Source organism: Amia ocellicauda, chromosome 2, assembly GCF_036373705.1.
Source record: "Amia ocellicauda isolate fAmiCal2 chromosome 2, fAmiCal2.hap1, whole genome shotgun sequence".
Classification (NCBI taxonomy): domain Eukaryota; kingdom Metazoa; phylum Chordata; class Actinopteri; order Amiiformes; family Amiidae; genus Amia; species Amia ocellicauda.
In genome coordinates, this window is record NC_089851.1 from 50,492,768 (window position 1) to 50,515,256 (window position 22,489).

Sequence of the window (22,489 nt, forward strand, 5' to 3'; positions counted from 1 at the left end):
GAACAGAAAAGAGTAACTTATTTTTCTTCAGTGGTTCTGGAAAGAGTTATGTTACTGTCCTGGCAGATTAAACACTACACACCTAATTTCAATAATGCAGTATGTAAAGAAAATACATCTTGAAAGTGGATGGTGATAGAGTTCATCTTTATACTGTACAAAAATATATATAGTTGGATATTAATTAAGAGTTAAGACTAAGAGAAACAACATGGGTAAGTTATTAAAACAAGTATATAAATATGTGAGGAAATGTAAAGTTCTATATTTCAGAAACATATATGATAGTTTTGCTGTTCACCCTCTGGAAATAGAGCAGTGCTTTGCCTTAGAATTGCTAATAATCTCCTTGGAAAACTAGATCGCTCTTCACTACCCACTGTGTTTAAGGCTGGAAAGTTGGTGGCTACGCCTTTCGCAGCTGCTTATAGGCTTATAGTGTTCAGTATATTCCTTATATTATTACAAGGTCTATCTGGTGGCCATATCTTCCTGTCATGTCTGCATTCATGGAGTGCCATCTGGGGTCCATTTTGTGGCCACCCAGTATCAAAAGGGAGCGTCATGGCTTCACCTTCCCACCTCTATTAGTTTTCCTGTTTGGCTCCTTAATGTGATGCTGCATGCACTTTCTAAAGTCCCCTTTGAACTGCTTCAATCAGCTTAGGATAAAGACAGCATTCTTGCTGACTGTTGTGTCTGCAAAGCATGTTAGCGAGCTGCACTCTGTGTTGTCTGTGCATCCATCTTGTGCTCGCTTTACTGGCGACGGCTCTAGGGTTTGGCTTTGACCTAACCCTGCTATTCTACCTAAAGTCTTAACAGTTTCTGTCTAATTGTATGGTTGACATTATTTCCTCGGAGTCTACTGCCTTGCCAGCGACTGCAGTGACCTTGGCTACGCCAGTCACATTCATGTAGTTTTACAGGCTTGAATTTACTATCAATCAATCAATCAATCAATCAATCTTTATTTGTATAGTGCCCTTCGCAGGGTAGCCACAGAGCACTTTACAGACTGGTAAACATACAACAAATGTACAGCAAAATTAAATAATACATAAATACAATAAAGTAAAATAAATATAGACCTGTAAACAGTTTACATGATCTAAAATAAAGTACGTGAACATTTAAATAAATAAACCATTTAGGCACAGAGGAGAGAAAAACAAAAAAAACTCCTATGGATGGCATGTAGGAGAAAATTAATCTCTAGGGGTCCATGGCTTAGAGCCTAGACCTAATTTTTGCCTCCCCTCCAGGCAGTATAGTTGTTACAGCAGCAAGGAGATCAGAAAGTTCTTGATTGGTGCTGCTGGCTGTGGTCTTCCCTCTGGAGGAGGCCTCTTGCCAGCCATCGGGGGTGGGGGGGGTTGGACCATCAACAGCCTTTGGGTGGAGATGGCTCGTCAGACCTTGGGAGTGGATGCCCCGTTGGCCCTCCGTGGTGGGGTGCCCTGTAAGAGGGTTGTGACTTGTCAGACTTCAAAGGTGGGAGACGAGGTGCCTTGTCGGACCCTCAGAGGGGGCTGTTGCTGGAAGACAAAAAGACGGTTGTGCTCAGATACTGGTCATGCAATGCAGGACATTTCCAAGATAGTTGTGCATTGCATGTCCATGGCACACCGGCGGCATTATGGGCTAGAAAAACAGACTGAACAGATGAGTCTTTAGCCGTGATTTAAAGGCTAAGACAGATGGGGCATCTCTTACATTGGCTGAAAGATTGTTCCACAGTTTCGGGGCCCTATATCTGAATGTTCGACCACCTGTGGTTTTCTTGTGTATTTTAGGACCACTAAGTAACCGGCTTTCTGGGATCTCAATGACCAGTCCCTTTAGTGCTTTAAATGTTAGTAAGTGAACGTTGAAATTTATCCTGTAGCGCAGAGGTTCCCAAACTGTGGGGCACGCCCCGCTGGGGGGGTGCGGGGAAAGAGCTGAATGTGTAAAGTCAAGACGAGACGCAAAGAAATCCACGAGGGCATCTGACAACTGTTGATTGCCGCCCCGCTGAAATTGCATTGGATAAACTGATGGCTTTTGCATTGACCTACCTCAGTGAAACGACTTTTTCTACACTTACACACATTAAAAACAAACTGTACTGTCACGACTCACAAGAGTGGAAATTGGATTTTTCAATATCCAGTCCTGGCCAATCAGAATAGAGGATTGTCAGGTAGCAATATCTGTGAAAGCCGCTAATTGATAGTTTCAGATCAAAATACACAGCAATTTATATGATTATATGTGATAATTATGGTAAAATAAATATATAAGAATAACTTGCAGCTCCAAAATGTCATCGAGTGGGAAACGAGCTCGCCAGGACTCTCTGCTGCAAAATTTTGGAAATGCATTAACAAAAAATACATTAAATGCGAAATAATGCAATGTGGTGATTTTTGCAATTGCAAGAAGTTCTGAACTTTATTTTAAAATACTCAACTAACACAACAACTTTATTAAATACATTCGAAAACATACCTGTGCGTTCAAGTTCCAGTGAAAACAAAATATATAGCAGTAGCTTGCTGTGTGTGTTTTAATAATATTAGTTTGTTTGTTGCTCCTCTTTCCTTTTCAGTCATTGCTAGTTTCCCAGAAGGGTGTTTGGCTTTTAGGTGGTTTAACATACCAGCTGTAGATTTGTGGTATATTAATTGCACTGCAAATACACTTAACAGTGTTTCAATTTACTTTATCAGAGTATTTCCACGCAGAAGAAAAGAGAGAAAGCCATTGGTCGCATTCTTGTAGCATGCAGATCTGTCCTTGTCAGCCAGTCACAGACAAGAAGTAAAAAATCCCACCCTCCCGTCAATCTTCATTACAGCTACATAGAGAGCCACAACCACTCAGGTTTTAAAATAAAATCAATATTATTGTTATTATTTTTTTATTATTATTTTAACTATTGGATGTTAAATTCACTTGTCGATAGTGACCATCTTTAACGAATAGTTGAATTTTCAACTATTCGGTCTCATCCTTAATATATATCTTATATATTAAATAACTAGTAAAATTGTATAAAATGGAAAGAGAGTGTTACTATATCTTCTGTAACTATGTTGATTCAGGATCATCCGTACTACATGGAGTAAGAATAGGTTCATGCATAGAGATTCCAATGTAAATGGACAAATAAAATTGTGAAAAGTGAAATGCAAACAAGTTTTAAAGTATATTCATCCTGGTAAACGTTAGGGCTTTCAAAAAAAATAAATGGTAATATAAATATGAACGTGTGGGACATGGGGGGGGTGCGAGCTGTGACTCAAATGATTTTGGGGGGCGCCACCCAGAAAGTTTGGGAACCACTGCTGTAGTGCATTGGCAGCGAGTGAAGAGAAGCCAGTATTATTATTATTATTATTATTATTAATAATAATAATAATAATAATAATAATAATATTTTTATTTCTTGGCAGACGCCCTTATCCAGGGCGACTTACAACATAAGTGCAAAAATACAAAGAAGTCATCAAATCATTACAAATTCAACTTAGCTAAAACATAGCAATTCAAAATAATACATTTTACAAATTCCAATTTACAATTTACACAAGTACAGTAAGTGAGGTCCTACATCCTGGAGGGTGAAAGCTAAGTGCTGTCAAGATGTAGGGTTACAGACGAGGGCTACGGGAAAGGGAGCAAGGAGGAAAACAAACAAGAACGCGAGGAGCATAATAAGTGCTATCTAGCAGGGATAGAGGACTAATATTACAAGTGCTGTGGGAAGAGATGCGTCTTGAGTAAGCACCGGAATGAGGTCAAGGACTCGGCTGTTTTGACTTCGGTGGGCAGGTCGTTCCACCACTTAGGGGCCAGGGATGAGAAGGAGCGGCTCTGGAGGAAGGAGAGTAGAGAGGAGGCAGAGTTAGCCTTCTGGCACTGGAGGAGCGCAGTGGTCTGGAGGGGATGTATGGAAAGACGAGTGACTGAAGGTAGCTTGGTGCAGTGTGGTCAAGACAGCGGTAGGTGAGGGTCAAAGTCTTGAACTGAATGCGTGCCGCTATCGGGAGCCAGTGGAGGGAGCGGAGCAGTGGAGTAGCATGTGCGAATCTTGGCAGAGAGAATACCAGACGAGCCGCAGAGTTCTGGATGAGCTGGAGCAGCGGGTAGTGGATGCAGGCAGGCCGGCCAGGAGGGAGTTGCAGTAGTCCAGGCGGGAGAGGACCAGTGACTGGACGAGTAGCTGAGTTGAGTAGTCAAGTTGAGGAAGGGACGGATCCGGCGTATGTTGCTCAGGAAGAATCTGCAGGTGCGCGTCAGTGTGGTGATGTGCTGGGAGTAGGAGAGCGCAGGATTGAGGGTGACTCCTAGATTTTTAGCGGAAGAAAAAGGAGAGAGTGTGGTGGATTCCAAGGGGATCGAGATGGGGAGGTCAGCAGAAAGTGAGGAAGAGTGGGGGAAAAAGAGGAGATCTGATTTGGAGAGGTTGAGTGGTGCGAGTGCATCCAGGTGGAAATGGCAGACAAGCAGGAAGAGATGCGTGAGGGGATGAGAGGGTCAGAAGAGGGAAAAGACAGGAAGATCTGGGCATCATCAGCGTAGAAGTGGTAGGAGAAACCATGGGAAGCGATGAGGGGGCCCAGGGAGCGAATGTAGAGAGAGAACAGGAGCGGGCCCAGGACGGAGCCTTGGGGAACACCTGTGAGGAGAGGTTGGGGGGTGGATGAGGAGCCTCGCCATGTCACTTGGTAGGACCGGTCGCTGAGGTAGGAGGAGAACCAGGTGAGAGCAGTCCCAGAGATCCCAAGGTGATGTGTTCATGTTTTTTGTTTTAGTTAGAATTCTTGCAGCAGCATTTTGAACTGAAGTGCAGAAATAGCTCTGGTTGTGCTGCCTGACAGAATGGCATTACAGTAATCCAATCTAGATGAATCAATTTCTCAGTGTCCTGTAATGAGAGAAATTGTCTTAGTCTAGCAATGTTTCTAAGCTGGAGGAAGGAAGATCTCAACACATTATGAATGTGTCCTTCAAAGGATAGATTTAGATCACAGATGACACCCAGGTTTCGTGCCATCTCCTTAGGGGAGAAATTAAAGTTGTCATTACTCAGTTTTTTCTGTGTATGATGAACAGTTAGATTTTTGTCCCCTAAAATAGGACTTCTGTTTTGTCAGAATTAAGCATAAGAAAATGTCTTGTCATCCATGTTTTAATCTTGGACAGGCAGCAGATTTGTTTTTCTAGGTCTATGGTATTGTTAGGATTTACTGATAAATATAATTGTGTGTCGACTGCGTAACTGTGAAAGTTAATATTATGTTGTTGAATGATATCACCTAAAGGGACTGAGCCCTGTGGGACTCCGTACTTAACCTCAGTTACATTTGAAGGAAGGGAAGGTTTGAGGTCGGTAGTGTTTAAGTAGGTTAGGGTCGGCACTGGATTTCTTAAGAAGTGGTTTAATTACAGCTATTTTAAATGATTTGGGAACAGATCCTGAGGATAAAGAGACATTAATAATATTGTTTATTAGTTGAATAATTAATGGAAGAGCTTGTTTTAGCAGTTTAGTGGGTATAGGGTCTAGTGCGCAGGATGTAGTTTTCATTTTAGGAGTTGAATTAAGGAGACAAATTCCTGGTTATTTACTGGGATTTACTACGAGTCCAAGGTAGGCAGGGACTGTGAAGGACTGCATGCATCGGCTATAATATTTGTGTATGTTTCCAGTTCTATCTGTTTTCTAATGCCGTTAACTTTGCTATTGAAGTGATCCATAAAGTCATTGCAGGTGGTACTGGGGGGGATAACCTCTGAAGGCTTTACCTGCTGATTAGTAAGTGTCGGTATTGTATTAAAAAGAAAATGCGGGTTATTCTTATGCGTCTCTTAAATTAGAGTAGTAGGCAGACCTAGCAGAGGACAGGGCTGCTTGTATCTTATTATACTGTCATTCCATGCCATGTGGAAGACCTCTAGTTTTGTTGCTCTCCATTACGTTCATATCTACGGAATTCTTTTAGTGAGCGAGTGTGTTCCTTAAACCATGGTGAGTGTTTCGTTGGTTTAATTTTTCATGTCCTTAATGGAGCTACTGTATCTAAAGCAGTGCTTAGTGTATTGTTGAAATTACTATCCTTGGTTCAATTTCCCCATGGGCAGTCGCTACTCCTGATGGTGACATCCTTTGAATCAGTTGAACTTCAGGGGCACCCCTTTTGGGACCTTGTAGTCCACATGTCTCGGATGTGGCTTCACTGGGATACTGTCGATTCCCTTCCTCCTCTACTCGTTTGCTTCACTGTATCCCATAGTCCCTTGGTAGCTATTTTTGACTTGAATAATAACATTAGGTTGCATGTGCAAACCTGGTTATCTAAACCAAAAAAAAAAGCTCCCAAACATTTTAGATTGCTGATCTAAAAGGAAGTGCAGTCTATACTGTCTACTAGAGCAGTGGCAAGGGGGAGGGCTCATCTGATTGACAGCACACAGAGGCCTATCAGCAGCTTTGATTAGAGTTTTCAGCACTTCCCATTGTGTGCAGCAATATCCCATAGTCCCTTTGGGAGCTATTCTTTTTCAGATAACAAGGGTCGCATATGCAACCTTATGTTTTGTTGTCTCATTTTTAAAAAGCATGGGGTAATTTAACATACCATTCACTTATTTCCCTTTGTGGGGAAATTATTCTTGCTTAACTATTGTTGGCAAATGTTGTGTATAATTCTGCTTGTTGATCAGCATGTTTACATCTCCCACCCCTTGTAAACTGTATAATTGAATTACATTAATCACTGCTGGATCCATGCAGCAGCATTTTTAAAGTGTATTCTTTATTGATGCATCTTAAAGTCAACAGTGCATAAATCGCAACATATCTTTGCCTCAATTTGTTGATTTGTTGCAGTTGATGCAGTCTTGATTCAAATCTGTGTGAATTAAGACCAAACAATTGAAATGCTACAATATGGATGTAGCGATGATTAATGAACTGCCTGTCTGGTGCATTGCCTATCTCACAACCAGGGTTTCTTATTTAAAAAGCAGGCTATCTTATAGTGAAAAGTTACATTTAATTTGGACTCAATATTTAACACCTTCACTACATTTGATTCTTTCTATGTGGATATATTAATTACAATCCACATAACATTGCATCAGGAGTGGTTTGTAATGATGCATGGAGGGACAAAGAAGCATCTAGGGAAAGTAATACTTATTATGGGGTTTTAAAATGTCCAAAATACTCTGAATTTATATCATTATTATTATTTATTTATTTATTTATTTTTATTATTTTTTTTTTTTTCTTGGCAGATGCCCTTATCCAGGGGGACTTACAACATAAGTGCAAAACAAAGTGCAAAAATACGTAAAGGCATCAACCATTACAAATTCAATTTACATAAAACATATCAATTCAAAATATAATACATTTTACAACTTCCAATTTACACAGGTAAGTACAGTAAGTGAGGTCATATATCCTGGACAGTAAAAGCTAAGTGCTGTCAAGATGTAGGGTCACAGTCAAGGGCTATGGGAAAGGGAGCAAGGAGGAAAACAATCAAAAATGCAAGAAGCATGATAAAACTCTGTGAATTGCGGGGATTAAAAGAACTAATATTACAAGTACTGTCTGAAAAGGTGTGTCTTGAGTAAACGCCGGAAGGAGGTCAAGGACTTGCTGTTTTGACTTCGGTGGGAAGGTCGTCCCACCATTTAGGGGCCAGGGATGAGAAGGAGCGGGCTCTGGAGGAAGGAGAGTGGAGTGGTACATTTACTTTAATTTCAGGCTGGATTTCAGTTCTAAAAATCCTTATGTGATGTGATCTTCCTTTAAAAAACAGTTGAATCATATATATGTTCGTGTCAATTCTGTCAGAAGATTTATGTGGCTAGTAAATTTAGGCATTTCCAAGGAAAACAATCTCTCCTTCATGCCGAATCCCTCCATCTCCTCCAGATTGCTAATGACCAACTGTGCCTTTATGCTTCCTTAATAATTTGGTCACAGACTTGGGTGTGTACTTTGGATCGCTTTTGAGCTGTAAGGTCCATTTGTGGTTTTGAGCTCCTTGACAGAGGCCACCATGTTTATGGTCCGATATATCCTGATTTACTTTGGAATTCATCCCCTTAATTCTGATATAGGCATTGGGATGAGAGGATACAATATATTGCTTATTTAGAGAGAGAAGCATGATGACACAGTACTGCAACCTCACAGCAGCTCCTAGGACCCAGGTTCAACTGTAGATTTGGGTGATTGCCTGTGTGGAGTGTGGATGTTCTTCCTTATCCATGTGGGCTGTCTCTAAGTGTGCTGGTTTTCATCTATATCCCAAAGACATGCTGCCTAGGTTGATTGCCTACTCAATATTGCGTGTGTGTGTCTGTGTGTGTGTGTGTGTGGCCCTGAGATGGACTGACATCCTGTTCCTTTTTTTTACTTTCTGCCTGCTGGTTTAGGCTCCGGCTCACCGTGACCCTGTACTGAACGAAGCCATAATAATTACTTTTTTAAAGTAATCCATAAACAAAATAAAACATCCCCTTGTAGTTTAAACAAACCTTAGTTTTTTACTTTTTACAAGCACATGGTTTATGTACAGGTATTTGATTTTACTTGTGTGAAACATGAACCTTCAAGTAAAACCAGCTTACTCCTAATAAAATGTTTGCAAGGTGACGTATGCATGTTAACTTTAATTTGTATTTTACTGAATAAAGAAAAATGCTCAGTAATAATGAATCGGTGTAAACCCCGGTGTTAACATTAAAAAAACACAACTATACAGAATATAGTAAATACTAAAGACACCAACTATATTAATAAGACACCCTTCTACAGTTCAGTTCTGTATAATAACAATAATAATAATTTATAATTAATAATAATAAATAATGTATAATAATTTAAACTCAGAGATTGATTGTTCCTCCGTGATATACAGTGCGTCCGGAAAGTATTCACAGCGCTTCACTTTTTCCACATTTTGTTATGTTACAGCCTTATTCCAAAATTGATAAAATTCATTATTTTCCTCAAAATTCTAGAAACAATACCCCATAATGACAACATGAAAGAAGTTTGTTTGAAATCTTTGCAAATTTATTAAAAATAAAAAACAAAAAAGCACATGTACATACAGTGAGGGAAAAAAGTATTTGATCCCCTACTGATTTTGTACGTTTGCCCACTGACAAAGAAATGATCAGTCTATAATTTTAATGGTAGGTGTATTTTAACAGTGAGAGACAGAATAACAACAAAAAAATCCAGGAAAACGCATTTAAAAAAAGTTATACATTGATTTGCATGTTAATGAGGGAAATAAGTATTTGATCCCCTATCAATCAGCAAGATTTCTGGCTCCCAGGTGTCTTTTATACAGGTAACGAGCTGAGATTAGGAGCACTCTCTTAAAGGGAGTGCTCCTAATCTCAGTTCGTTACCTGTATAAAAGACACCTGTCCACAGAAGCAATCAATCAATCAGATTCCAAACTCTCCACCATGGCCAAGACCAAAGAGCTGTCCAAGGATGTCAGGGACAAGATTGTAGACCTACACAAGGCTGGAATGGGCTACAAGACCATCGCCAAGCAGCTTGGTGAGAAGGTGACAACAGTTGGTGCGATTATTCGCAAATGGAAGAAACACAAAATAACTGTCAGTCTCCCTCGGTCTGGGGCTCCATGCAAGATCTCACCTCATGGAGTCTCAATGATCATGAGAACGGTGAGGAATCAGCCCAGAACTACACGGGAGGATCTTGTTAATGATCTCAAGGCAGCTGGGACCATAGTCACCAAGAAAACAATTGGTAACACACTACGCCGTGAAGGACTGAAATCCTGCAGCGCCCGCAAGGTCCCCCTGCTCAAGAAAGCACATGTACAGGCCCATCTAAAGTTTGCCAATTAACATCTGAATGATTCAGAGGAGAACTGGGTGAAAGTGTTGTGTTCAGATGAGACCGTCAAATCTTGGGTGAGAACCTCCTTCCCTCAGCCAGGGCATTGAAAATGGGTCATGGATTGGTATTCCAGAATGACAATGACCCAAAACACACAGCCAAGGCAACAAAGGAGTGGCTCAAGAAGAAGCACATTAAGGTCCTGGAGTGGCCAGTGTCCAGACGTTAATCCCATAGAAAATCTGTGGAGGGAGCTGAAGGTTCGAGTTGCCAAACGTCAGCCTCGAAACCTTAATGACTTGGAGAGGATCTGCAAAGAGGAGTGGGACAAAATCCCTCCTGAGATGTGTGCAAACCTGGTGGCCAACTACAAGAAACATCTGACCTCTGTGATTGCCAACAAGGGTTTTGTCACCAAGTACTAAGTCGAAGGGGTCAAATACTTATTTCCCTCATTAACATGCAAATCAATTTATAACTTTTTTGAAATGCGTTTTTCTGGATTTTTTTGTTGTTATTCTGTCTCTCACTGTTAAAATACAACTACCATTAAAATTATAGACTGATCATTTCTTTGTCAGTGGGCAAACGTACAAAATCAGCAGGGGATCAAATACTTTTTTCCCTCACTATAAGTATTCACAGCCTTTGCCAGGTGCATCCTGTTTCCACTGATCATCCTTGAGATGTTTCTACAACTTGATTGGAGTCCACCTGTGGTAAATTCAGTTGATTGGACATGATTTGGAAGGTCCCACAGTTAACAGTGCATGTCAGAGCACAAACCAAGCCATGAAGTCGAAGGAATTGTCTGTAGACCTTCGAGACAGGATTGTATCGAGGCACAGATCTGGGGAAGGGTACAGAAAAATTTCTGCAGCATTGAAGGTCCCAATGAGCACAGTGGCCTACATCATCCGTAAATAGAAGAAGTTTGGAACCACCAGGACTCTTCCTAGAGCTGGCCGCCTGGCCAAACTGAGCGATCGGGGGAGAAGAACCTTAATCAGGGAGGTGACCAAGAACCTGATGGTCACTCTGGCAGAGCTCCAGCATGTTTCTGTGGAGAGAGGAGAACCTTCCAGAAGAACAGCCATCTCTGCAGCACTCCACCAATCAGGCCTGTATGGTAGAGTGCCCAGATGGAAGCCACTCCTCAGTAAAAGGCACATGACAACCCGCCTGGTGCCAAATGGCACCTGAAGGACTCTCAGACCATGAAAAACAAAACTTGAACTCTTTGGCCTGAATGGCAAGCATCATTTCTGGAGGAAACCAGGCACCGCTCATCACCTGGCCAATACCATCCCTACAGTGAAGCATGGTGGTGGCAGCATCATGCTGTGGGGATGTTTTTCAGCGGCAGGAACTGGGAGACTAGTCAGGATCGAGGGAAAGATGAATGCAGCAATGTACAGAGACATCCGTGATGAAAACCTGCTCCAGAGCGCTCTGGACCTCAGACTGGGGCGAAAGTTGATCTTCCAACAGGACAACGACCCTAAGCACACAGCCAAGATTACAAAGGAGTGGCTACAGGACAACTCTGTGAATGTCCTTGAGTGGCCCAGCCAGAGCCCAGACTTGAACCCGATTGAACATCTCTGGAGAGATCTGAAAATGGCTGTGCAGCGACGCTCCCCATCCAACCTGATGGAGCTTGAGAGGTCCTGCAAAGAAGAATGGGAGAAACTGACTAAAAATAGGTGTGCCAAGCTTGTAGCATCATACTCCAAAAGATTTGTGGCTGTAATTGGTGCCAAAGGTGCTTCAACAAAGTATTGAGCAAAGGCTGTGAATACTTATGTACATGCGCTTTTTTTTTTTTTTTTTTTTTTAATTTCAAACAAACTTCTTTCACGTTGTCATTATGGGGTATTGTTTGTAGAATTTTGAGGAAAATAATGAATTTAATCAATTTTGGAATAGGGCTGTAACATAACAAAATGTGGAAAAAGTGAAGCGCTGTGAATACTTTCCGGATGCACTGTATCAGTTTTCTTTTGCACAGCTTACATTCAGCTTTTTTGTGGGTCTTTTGTGCATTTAGAGATGGTAGATAAGGAAACAATAACACAGAGTGATCCATATGCATGCTGGCATGTGGGGGTTAGGATTATTTTTCAGAAGAATTAATGTATTAATTAAATTATCAGTGTAAGCGTATATATTTTCAAAATACATAGTTTAAATTGAATCTGGTCCAATGCCTGCGACATGATAGTTGTAATTAAGGGGCTTTTTATGACCTTTGTTATATCCAACAACTTTTATTTACTTAATTGGCACTATATAAATCATATGCTTTAATTTTAAGAAGCTATGAGGGACATCTGAAGTGTGATTTAGTATTCAAACAATACAATGTCAATTTGAAACAAGAGAAAACTAAATTGGAAAAACCTCAGAAGATCTGGTGATCGAACGAACCTTCCAACCTTCAATGACAGCGTTAGATTGTGGCATTTAATTGAAACAATCAGACCTCGGTGACATACTCAATGGTCTTATGCAGCATCTGATTACTGTTATTCCTGATCCTCATTACAGGCATTTTGGATGGTCTCTGTCACTTTTGTCTTGCTTTCATCGTATAATATTGTAGGCATACCTTGTGCTCTTTGACAGCATTAGTGTTGACTTGGTGTTGGTTGTACTGTGTTGTGTTGGTTGTACTATGTGTTTCTACCTTTGGGTCGCAGACTTTCTCAGAATTTCACCCAGTACTTGAGGACATACTGAGTGATGCTTAAAGCCTGTTCAGAGGGGTCTCCCATCTCCATCTTTTTTTAAGCAATCTGTCATTACAGTTTAATACAAGTGCTTTCCTTTAAAAGGGCTGTTTCTCAAGGGCAGCTTCAGTCTGAGTAACTGGCCTTTTTACAACTGATGAGTCCTGGTTTTCTCCAGATTACCTCTTTTATTTTGTGCCTGAAAGACATACGTTTTGCAGTAAATTTGCAATCACCTCTTCCTTTTCTTTCCTGGATTTTCCTTTCCTAAATGTGGCTCTTCTTTGTATTTATAGGCTACAGGCCTCTAGCAATTGCCCACCTCCTGCTGATCCAATAGACCCTCCTAACAGTAGCAGGAAAGATTCATGATAACCTGCTATAAGAACAGGTACAGGGCACAGAATTACCATCACACCATGGTTAAAGGTTTGACTAGATCTGCCAGTAGCAGGAGGTCAGTTAGACTTTTTCATGTTGATCCATTTGCAGGATGATTTTACATCATGCCCAGAGGTGATCAGCTAACAGGTAGTTGTGCCTTGGTTACAACAGTAATTTCAGACTTGAGAAGCCAAGTAGAGCCAGCTTCAAGTCTCCACACTGATTATAGTTCTCAGTGTTTCCTCACTGCACTACAGGCACTCCTGAAAACGCTGCCAGTCCTCAGTAGGAGGAACTTGCTCAGCTGTGGTGGTTTCCATGGTTGTTCTCAGTGGAGACCTGTTGTTTCGTTCTGTTGCTAGGCTACTGAGAGGCTTGTGGGGCAGAAAGCAGCACAAGGCAAATTGCAAACCAGTTAGGGCAATAACTTGGCTTACACCTCTGTGAAGTATGTAAAGAGTCCTTAACTGCAGTCTTTGACCATATACCCTCTACACTGGAGCAGATTAAAATATATCTGGGGGTTATACTGAGTGGCATGCTTGAAAACTTACTGATTTTGAATGTTGAGCTGAGGGACCTTTCAATTCACTACAAAGAGCCCCTTCACAATACAGGAGTGAACTTCATTTGAGTAGTTACAGCACAATACAGTAAGACTGCTTTGGTTTACTGTATAATATATTTGCCAGAAAAAAGTCTCACTTAACATCATTAGGAAAACTGTTGTACACTGGGTTCTGTGCAGATCTTTGAATGCAGGCCACATTACATTTTGTTTTCCAAGAAATGCCCTTATAAGTGTACTGCTATCTTTTTCTATAACTGTGGAGGTAAATCAAACATGCCAGGATTCACATTCAATGTTACATGAAGATACAGATATGCAAAGCACTTGCACATTACATTACACAAATGTGCACTTATTTGGAAATCTCAGAATTTCAAAACAGGAAAAGTGCAGGAAAATGTATTAAATGTGAATACATTTAAATACATTTGAATAGTGGTTTATCCACCTTATTGAATACACTTAGCTGCAGTCTGTGTAGTCTAAGAAACCTGGGGCAGGATTAAATCAAAAATGTTCGCGATTGCGAAAAGTCCCAGAAGAGTCACAGGAGGGGATCTCGCAGCTCAGCTCCTCGCTGAATTAAATCTGAAATGTGCGGAGCTGCGAGCGGGAGGAGCCGGATTTTCTGTACATCACAGCGGTTGCATTTATGGTTAGAAGAAAGTGTCATCTTACTGACAATGAAGCCGCAACTGAGTACAGTTGTGTAGTTTGCTATTAGCGGGCGGGTCACAGTTTTGATTTCTCTGCTTTATCGACGCATCGCTCTCCTCGCAGCACGTCCTGCTCTCGCGCCCTCGCTGTCACTCAGATTTCAGACACTGTGATTGGCTCGCGATTTCTCTCACGCGCCCGCCCACCCCAGAAACCCCGCCAGAAAATCCGGCTCCTCCCGCTCGCAGCTCCGCACATTTCAGATTTAATTCAGCGAGGAGCTGAGCTGCGAGATCCCCTCCTGTGACTCTTCTGGGACTTTTCGCGCTCGCAAACATTTTTGATTTAATCCTGCCCCAGGTTTCTTAGACTACACAGACTGCAGCTAAGTGTATTCAATAAGGTGGATAAACCACTATTCAAATGTATTTAAATGTATTCACATTTAATACATTTTCCTGCACTTTTACAGAAATCTTCCGCTCCGCGCTGTAAATTGAAAGCATGAGTCTACCCGCTGAAACACAATTACAAACCTGTACTGTGTAGCGGCTACAAATATGAGTAGAAGAAAAAATAATACAATAAAAACAAAAACCGCCGTTGATGACAGCTGTGTATTTTAATTTTTTGATGTCTTCGCAGACAATCTTATCCAGGCGTTATCTATAGCCGTGGATCAATGCTGGTATCTTCGGTTATATATGAATACCAGAAAAATGCAAGTCTCTTATTCAGGGACGCTTTAAATCAGCGTTTACTTGTCATGTGCACTTTGTATTGCTCTGTTTTGTAAGACTGCCAATAAAAATATAAACACATATTATTATTATTATTATTATTATTATTATTATTATTATTATTATTATTATTATTATATGTGTAGCCGGTGTATTCAATAAAAGCTGACCCACTGGCTAATACAAAACTACTAAATGAACATCATAGTGGTTACATTAATTATTAGAATAAATGATCAACTGAAGAATGAAGCCGCAACTGAGTCCAGTTCTGTAGTTTTGTATTAGCAGCGGTCAAAGATTTGATTCAATCTGGCCCCTAGTTTGCCGGTATAATGTCGGTTGATGTGTGATTGTTCACTGGATGTGTCCCATTGTGATATGTGGTTGTGAAGCAAATATATATTTCATGGAGATATTGATATAAGTTGTTCGACTCCGATATGACTCAGAATCGCTCATTTCAGGTGTTTAATTTTCTACATTTTCTGGTGGAGGACCCCCAGACCCCCACCGTGAATCCCTCATTATGCCTCGCCCTCATTTTCCTGGCTACGCCACTGATCCATACATAGATACTCTTTATAGTACACATTGTAATATGACAGTGTAATATAATTGTGTATATGTCAGTTGTATATATGTCAATCTACATCATTGATTTTCCACAGTGCCAGCTGTGATAGCGGTGCTGATAGTGGCTTGGCGCCCCCACAACGTCCCCTACTGTAGTTTGAAAGGAGCCTGTAGCATATAGGCTAACGCGGCACATAATTGTCTCCACGGTAAGAGGATGGTTGCGTGCAAATCTATTGTTCAATTTATCCTTCAGCAGGTGACACAATAACGATATGCTGTGTCTATCAAAGCGATAATGTCTTATTAAAAGGTGATCGGAAGGTCTAGAAAGTTCCGATGGATCTGAAAGTGTAGGGCTGGCATCGTCTTCCACGCCTTCGGGCATCGATGTCTGCCGTTATAATTTTAATTGTCATAATAGTCCACTTTCTCTTGTATAGATGGCGATATGGTGCTCATTCAATCCAATTGCGTCATGCGTGTGTGATATGTGATTAGTAATGAATGATTGACTGATGCTACATTATTACTGGTTTCATTATGTTGTTGCATATCATCTCCGTGTTATATAGGCTGCTGTGTCTAGGATAAAGGCATAACGTTGGCCACCTGCTACTAGATAATTGATCAGATTATTCCATATTTTTCTAGAATATATGTGTATATATATATATATATATATATATATATATATATTTGTGTGTGGGGGGGGTTTTGCACCCAATGTGCAGTGCCTAAACGTCACACACTTATATGTGTACTGGCTTGCAAGTTATTCAACCATATATGCCTGTAACAATATTCTATAAATGTCATCCAGACGTCTCCAGATGCTTTACCTTTTTGTGTACATATTCATAATAGCAATTATACAGCTGCTGACAGTGTAATTCGATGTAGTGTTTGTGTCTTAAAAGTCGCCTTCATTCCCAAATATACATATAGCCCACGGGCGTCGCTAGACCCTATTCAGTGGGGCTTCAGCCCCCCTACATTTTCTGTCAGCCCCCCTAAAAATATTACGATCAAAGACGTACGAAGCAACGGAGAACAGCGTCCAAACTCCCCCCATTATGCGTCTGTAGAAACACCGTTTTCCAGCCCCTATAACTGTCAGTGAGAAGCACCGAGCAGCCTGTAGAGAGAGATGCGTGAACTGTAGAAATACTGTACTGTCCAACATCAGCTACAAAATGCATCAATCACAATCCACATTCAATCCGTGTATCCAAATGTATCAAACATGGAAACACCCCCGTAACATAGGGTATAGGCTTAATATACACTCACCTAAAGGATTATTAGGAACACCTGTTCAATTTCTCATTAATGCAATTATCTAACCAACCAATCACATGGCAGTTGCTTCAATGCATTTAGGGGTGTGGTCCTGGTCAAGACAATCTCCTGAACTCCAAACTGAATGTCTGAATGGGAAAGAAAGGTGATTTAAGCAATTTTGAGCGTGGCATGGTTGTTGGTGCCAGACGGGCCGGTCTGAGTATTTCACAATCTGCTCAGTTACTGGGATTTTCACGCACAACCATTTCTAGGGTTTACAAAGAATGGTGTGAAAAGGGAAAAACATCCAGTATGCGGCAGTCCTGTGGGCGAAAATGCCTTGTTGATGCTAGAGGTCAGAGGAGAATGGGCCGACTGATTCAAGCTGATAGAAGAGCAACTTTGGCTGAAATAAGCACTCATTACAACCGAGGTATGCAGCAAAGCATTTGTGAAGCCACAACACGTACAACCTTGAGGCGGATGGGCTACAACAGCAGAAGACCCCACCGGGTACCACTCATCTCCACTACAAATAGGAAAAAGAGGCTACAATTTGCACAAGCTCACCAAAATTGGACAGTTGAAGACTGGAAAAATGTTGCCTGGTCTGATGAGTCTCGATTTCTGTTGAGACATTCAGATGGTAGAGTCAGAATTTGGCGTAAACAGAATGAGAACATGGATCCATCATGCCTTGTTACCACTGTGCAGGCTGGTGGTGGTGGTGTAATGGTGTGGGGGATGTTTTCTTGGCACACTTTAGGCCCCTTAGTGTCAATTGGGCATCGTTTAAATGCCACGGCCTACCTGAGCATTGTTTCTGACCATGTCCATCCCTTTATGACCACCATGTACCCATCCTCTGATGGCTACTTCCAGCAGGATAATGCACCATGTCACAAAGGTCGAATCATTTCAAATTGGTTTCTTGAACATGACAATGAGTTCACTGTACTAAACTGGCCCCCACAGTCACCAGATCTCAACCCAACAGAGCATCTTTGGGATGTGGTGGAACGGGAGCTTCGTGCCCTGGATGTGCATCCCACAAATCTCCATCAACTGCAAGATGCTATCCTATCAATATGGGCCAACATTTCTAAAGAATGCTTTCAGCACCTTGTTGAATCAATGCCACGTAGAATTAAGGCAGTTCAGAAGGCGAAAGGGGGTCAAACACAGTATTAGTATGGTGTTCCTAATAATCCTTTAGGTGAGTGTACATCATTGTAGTGAGTACGAGTGAGGTGTAATATACACTTGATAGTGTATATACACTTGATAGTAGCACTTTTCCCATGAAAGATCTGATAAGAAGGAATCAATTGTTAAGACATGAAAGGAAGAAAGCAAGAGCAGAATAAACAAGTAATGAAACCAAAACGAAACAAAACGAACACGGACACATTGCTGAACAAAACAATATAAATATATATTTTCTCTATGTGCACGAATAATAAGCAACATTTCGTTTATGTAGATGTTGGGCGCAACATCTAATGTATTATTATCGCATTGTACACAGTTATTTCACTGACACAGAGCCGCACTGTGAATAAAGCCGGAGCTGCGCTTTCTCTTCACTGTGCCTTAACCGCGAGAGGCTTTAGACTGCGAGAGCATTTTCAGGGTGTTTTCTCGCAGATATTTTCTTGATTTAATGCAGCGAAAATGTAACCACTCCCAATGTATTGTTGGGCGGGATTAACTACAACTTTAACCAGCCGCTAATAGCAAACTACACAACTGTACATCATGGGAGTTACTTTAAAAATTAGACGAGAGTAGCATCTAACTAAACATGAAAGCGCGACTGAGTATAGTGGTGTCGTGTTGTAGTAGCGGCTGTGTGAAAGTTGTGTTTTATTCTCTCTCATTGTGCCAGAAAGGAGCTGAGAGAAGGTCGTTTTGCGGCGCAAATGGGGTCAGATTTAATACCACGATAGTTTAGCAGCGCAATTTCCACTCGCAGTCATGCTGCTAATGCTTCTGCAAGCGACTCGCAGCGCAAACATTTTTGATTTAATCCTGCCCCTGGTCACTTAATGCAAAAATTATACAGAAACTGTGGACGACACAGGCACATGGAAAGTTGTAGCCTATGCTTGGAATAACAAGAAGAGATAGAAAAATACATAAATGGCTTTGAGAACAATCCATAATTTGTGACATAATTGAAAGAGTGAAAATGGCAATGAGCCGGACACATTGCAAATTAAACAGATTAAAGATGGACAAAGGAAGCTACTGAATGGATACCAAGAGATGAGAAAAGACCTAGAAGACATCCACATAGAAGATGGGAAGATGAAATTATAAACTTTGCGACTTTGCTCTTGCGAAGCCTCTTTTGCTAACCATGGAAATAATTATAAAAATAGTACCTCCATTTGGAACTCTTTGTGTTTGCTTTGCTTTCACCATCACTGGCGGAGCTCTTTGTATAATTTTTATTTCCCCTCCAAGGACAAGGCACCCCAAAAATAGTTTTTCAGATATTTTTTGATGTGCTGGCACTCCATTGATTATGTATATATATGCATGTATGTGTGTATATACATATACAATACTGTGCAAAAGTTTTAGGCAGGTGTGAAAAAATGCTGTAAAGTAAGAAAGCTTTCAAAAATAGACAGGATAATAGATTATATTTATCAATTAACAAAATGCAAAGCATCACGGTCATCGAATGTGCGCTTTCAACCACAATTTCCAACCCTATTTACTGATGTCTTTCACATAGATCTAAATACAGATGTAACTTTAGTCTCTGTTCCTGTTGAAACACTAGCCAGCTGAGCAGTCTTTGTGACTGAAGCTCCTACCATTCACGCCCCAATAATGACCCCTCATTCAAAGTCACTTAGATCCTTTCCTCTTGCCATCTTGATCCAAAGTTGAGGTCACCTGGGCCTGTTCAGCATTTTTATACACGCCACAGAGCATGATAGGATGTTAATTGCTTAATTGTAGTATGCAGAAAAAGAAGACATCAGTGACTGTGGACAGGGTGTATTTGTTGGTAACTGTTGGGCAGGAATTTCAGTGACAAAGACTACAGAAATTGCTAACGTGTCATTAAGAACCGTCTCGAAGGTGATGTCAACATTAGGCAAAGATGCATACTCCAAAACTGTGATGCATGGGCATTAGTCTGGACTGTGAGACAAAACAGAAACAGAGTAAAGGCTGACAAACTGAGTTCAGCATCAGTCTTGAGCATCCTGTATCATGGAAAACGGTCAGAAGAGAACATCACAGGTCTGGATATCATAGCTGAGTAGCGTTGCACAAATCATTCATATCCGGTGGTGCAAGGAACATAGACAATGGACTTCTGAGCCAATGGATGAGTGTGATATAGTCTGATGAGTCGCCCTTCACCATGTCATGGGGCATTTTTCTGGCATGGCCTGGGTCCACTCCTTCCATTAGAAGGCAGAGTTGATGCCACCCAATACATTACCATCATGAGAGATCCTCTGCATCCCATGATGCAGCATTTCTTCCATTCTGGAAGGAGTGTCTTCCAAGATGACAATGCTCCAGTCCACAGGGCACAGGTTGTCAAGGGGTGGTTTGAGGCGCTCAAGGACAAAGTTACCTATCTTCCATGGCCCTCTAACTAACCAGACCTCAATCCTAGAGTACTCGTGGGACTATCTGAAGAGATGCCTGTTACAGCGGTTTCTGCCCCACATGAAATCAGCATTAATTGGAAAAATTATATGTGGAAGAATGGTGCCAGATTCCTCCAGACCCTTGTTGACACCATTTCACATTACATCCATTCCGTCTGTGTTACACTTGGTGGCCAAACAGCCTGTTGAGTTATATTTTGTTGGCGTTTCAATTTTTTTGTGGATTACCTGAATGTATCGTCTCTTTTCCAGGTTGCTTTACCAAGCTTCTGATCTCATCCTTCCATCTTCATCATCTTCTTGTCTTTCTTGCATGTATATGTATGCTGTATCTAGATGTTGCTAAATCGTAATTGTGTACAACACTCACAATTTAAGAATCTAGTCAAAATATCTCAAGGGATGTAAAAGTTGTGTTTCTGCTGATATACTGTGAAATTGTATCATAGACAAGGTGCTATGGTTTCACATTATAGTTATGATTATCAAATTAAAATTAGAACAATCAGGGCTAGTATTCATAGCCATTGAAATCCTATATAGGTTGAGGCATTTAGCATATAAATGTTGCCTTTGCCGACACAACAGATAATGAGCAAGCAATGAAAACTGCAGTTAGCAAGGATTTCCTGAAGTGTTCATTTTGCTCAACAAGGACAGTGAAGCTTAATGTTAGGTAAATTAGACTGGTTTACTGACACACTCTGTGCTCCCTCCTTCTCTGGGATTTTGGAAGGATTATTTCAGTAGCAAGCCGCATGCATCTCTCCATCATTGCACCTGAATGTATTTGCATAGGATTGTCTTTCAAAATGTGACATGGAAGCATTTTACAGGTAGCGGAAAAAGTGGACAGTTTTCACATTTGTAATGTGTAGGCCCAGGTACTAGAAAGGTATCTGTACAAATAAGAGAAATAATAGGCGAATTGATGAAAAAACCCAGAAATTTAAATCCCACATATCCTATTTATCTGTTTTCCTTTACTACTCTGACATTGTTTAGGGGCTTAAATAGATGTCTCGGTTAATTTGTAAATCAGTTATTGCCTTGATAATTTCCTCAGTATGTAAATGCAATAATTTCTCCAATGTTTTTCTTTTTCTTTTTTTTTCTTCTTTCTGTGAACTTTTTCAACACGGTGAACACAGGGTTGAACAGTATTGTTGACCAGGGATCGAACCCTAGTCTGAATTACTACAGAATTAGTGCAGGCTCAGCAGTTCAGCTCCTTAATACATCCTCCAAGGATCTGACTGACTGGCAGGGTGTTGTCTGACTGCTCCTTGCATCTTTGGAACTATACTGGAGGGCATGCAAATTATACTATTCATAAGCAGACCATCATTTTTGTTAGATGTGCGTTTGGAAGACTGCAAATACATATATACATATATACATACCTAAAAGAGCTATGAAGAACTCAGCATAGTATTAAATATTATTTACACCATGCTTTCTCATTTTGCAGGGTTCAAGATGATTTACTGCTGCCACTGAAGCGTGCTGTATAGCAGGCAAAATCAGGGCCAAACCACTTATAATGGTATTATGTTTTTTTAAAGGATTAAATCTCATTGAATATCATTTCCTGAGAGCCACACACCATCATTGTTTTGCCTTTCTCTTAAATTGTTTATTCATGGATTTTAAAACTCCTCCTCCTTCTACCATATATCAGTCAGAATATGTCAGAAGCACTAGGCATCAGGGAGACCTTGTTCTCCTTCTCTGCTGAGGTGATGTGGAAACAGACCAAGAACCCCCTTTGAAGAGTCACCTTATTAAAGGAGTGAATTGAAATTGGGGAGGAAAACAAGGTTCACATCATTAACATAAATGAGGAGAATAAAACAATGTTTTCTCTTCCTGGACTATCTATTCAGGACTGAACTGTATTTCAAGCTTTGCAGTGTGGAAAGGTTGTCTTTCTCAAACTCATTCTTCCTCCTCTGTTTCTGTCCCTGGCCTGTCTGTTCCTGATTGACACAAGTGTGCGTCCCATG

The 22,489-nt window shown here is 40.8% G+C and overlaps 1 protein-coding gene across 1 annotated transcript in view; it reads left to right on the plus strand.

Moving 5' to 3' along the window:
• The window catches only part of dnah5l (dynein, axonemal, heavy chain 5 like), a 206,701-nt gene that overhangs the window by 130,119 nt on the left and 54,093 nt on the right, over positions 1 to 22,489 (plus strand). The gene's annotated exons all lie outside the window — the stretch shown is intronic.